This window comes from Vicia villosa, linkage group LG3, assembly GCF_029867415.1.
Source record: "Vicia villosa cultivar HV-30 ecotype Madison, WI linkage group LG3, Vvil1.0, whole genome shotgun sequence".
Taxonomy (NCBI): Eukaryota; Viridiplantae; Streptophyta; class Magnoliopsida; order Fabales; family Fabaceae; genus Vicia; species Vicia villosa.
Window position 1 is genome coordinate 133,905,230 of NC_081182.1, and position 2,380 is coordinate 133,907,609.

The 2,380-nt window shown below is 42.9% G+C and overlaps 1 non-coding gene across 1 annotated transcript; it reads left to right on the forward strand.

Annotated features, from left to right (window-relative positions):
• Positions 1-1,521: 1,521 nt before the first annotated feature.
• LOC131593813 (small nucleolar RNA R71) lies at positions 1,522-1,628 on the forward strand. Its single transcript, XR_009281192.1, has one exon. It is a non-coding gene; the product is annotated as a small nucleolar RNA R71 (small nucleolar RNA).
• Positions 1,629-2,380: the final 752 nt, after the last annotated feature.

A 2,380-nucleotide genomic window follows, 5' to 3' on the forward strand; every position in this document is an offset into this window, starting at 1 on the left:
TAATTATGAAATCCGTAGGGATGTAGAATTGTCCGATACGGAAGGGTACGTTCTCAAGAACACCTACGGGATACTTGACAGATCGGTCTACAAGTTGTACTGACATCTTGGTTGGTCTTAGGTCTCCCATGTTTAGTTTCTCGCAAATGGACAAAGGCATTAGGCTAATACTAGCTCCTAGGTCGCACAGAGCTTTGTCTATGACAAATTTTTCTATATTGCAAGGTATGGAGAAGCTTACTGGGTCTTTCAGCTTAGGTGGCATTTTATTTTGAATTATAGCACTACATTCGGCAGTGAGTGTTACAGTCTCGTTGTCTACTAATTTCTTCTTATTCAATAAGATTTATTTTAGGAACTTAGCATATGAGGGCATTTGGGTAATTGCTTCCGTAAACGGAATTGTAATGTTCAATTGTTTAAGAAGTTCGACAAATTTCTTAAACTGCCCTAAGTTTTTAGATTTCTCAAGTCTTTGAGGGTACGAGATAGGTGGTTTATAAGGTGGCGGAGGTATGTATGGCGCTTCTTTTTCCTCCATCTTGCCTTCCTTGTCCTCTTTCTCTTTCGGATTACTTGGTTTATCCTTGGGTCTATTTTCCTCCTCAGTTGTCTCACCAGGGCTTTGGAACATAGCAGGGTTTTTAAGCCTAGGGTCAGTCGATTCGTCCATTTCTCTACCACTTCGCAGAATAATAGCATGAGCATGTCCTTTTGGGTTAGGTTGTGGCTGTCCAGGAAATGTCCCAGCAGGCGCGACAGTAGGTGCTTGTTGTTGTGCCACTTGAGAGATTTGTGTCTCAAGCATCTTGTTGTGAGTGGCCAACGCGTCTACTTTAGTCGCTAACTGTTTGATTTGCTCATTAGTGTGCATGTTCTAGTTTAGGAAATCCTTATTAGTCTGAGTTTGAGTGGCTATGAAATTTTACATCATTACTTCTAAGTTAGACTTCCTGGGGACGTTAGGGGCAGCGAAGGGTGCCTTTTGATATCCAGGGTACACTGGGTGCTTGACCAGGTGCGTACAGAGCATTGTTGTTCTTATACGAGAAGTTAGGGTGATTCTTCCATCCTGGGTTCTACGTGTTTGAGTAGGGGTTTCCTTGAGCATAGTTTACTGGTTCGGGGGAAACTCCTGCCAAAAGATGGCACTCGGGGGAAGCATGTACAGACATCCCGCATATTTCGCAATTTGGGGAAACAGCAGCCACGGCGGCTATAGGTGCTACAGTGAGGTTTTAGATCTTCTGAGTTAGGGCATCGACTTTGGCATTAACGCGGTCGAGACTACTTATCTTGTACATACCACTCTTCGTTGAAGATTTCTCTCCAGAAGTTTTCTCTGACTGAGCTCTCTCGCTTCCCCATTGATAATGGTTTTGAGCCATACTCTCGATAAGTGCATAGGCATCAGCATACGCTTTCTCCATCAGTGCGCCACCTGCCGCGGCGGCGTCAATTGTAAGTCTCATATTTTAGATGAGACCATTGTAGAAGGTATGGAAAATTAACCATTCTTCTAATCCTTGATGTGGATAGAGTCTCAGCATGTCTTTGTATCTCTCCCATGCTTCGAATAAAGACTCGTTGTCTTTTTGTCTAAACCCATTAATCTGGGCTCTTAGCATGACGGTCTTACTAGGTGGAAAATAACGTGCAAGGAAGACTTTCTTAAGTTCATTCCAGGTCGTGACAGAATTGGAGGGTAAAGACTGGAGCCAAGCTCTAGCTAATTCCCTCAGTGAAAAAGGAAAAAGGCGCAGTCGGATAGTTTCCGAACTGACATTATTCGCCTTTACAGTGTCTGCATATTGCAAGAACACTGACAAATGAAGATTAGGGTCTTCCGTCGCATTTCCAGAAAATTGGTTTTTTTGTACAACTGACAACAACGAAGGTTTTAGCTCGAAATTGTTCGCCTCAATAGCAGGAGCAGCAATGCTATTGTGTGGTTCAGCTTGTGAAGGAATAGCATAAGATTCGAGAGGCACGGTTGTTCTCCCATGGTTGATTCTTCAAGTGGTTCAGAAGTAGGATTAAGAACAAGAGTGCGAGTTCGTCGTAATCAACGTGATACAGTGATAGAACGCTCTGGTTCGGGAATTGGCAGCGCTAAGTCTTCACTTCGAGAGCGAGTACTTGGCATACACAATGGGAATAGAATAATTAAGTTTGCCTTAGTCTCTACAACGTAACAGTTAATTACAATTATCGACTAAATTAGTCCCTAGCAACGCTGCCAAAAACTTGATCGCGACAAAATGGGGTATGTCTGTGATTATGACTGTAAGTGCACAGTCTATCGCGTAGTTTTAAAAGATTCGAACCCACAAGGACTAAGAATCGACCTAATGTAGCTAATCGTTACTACGTAAATCTA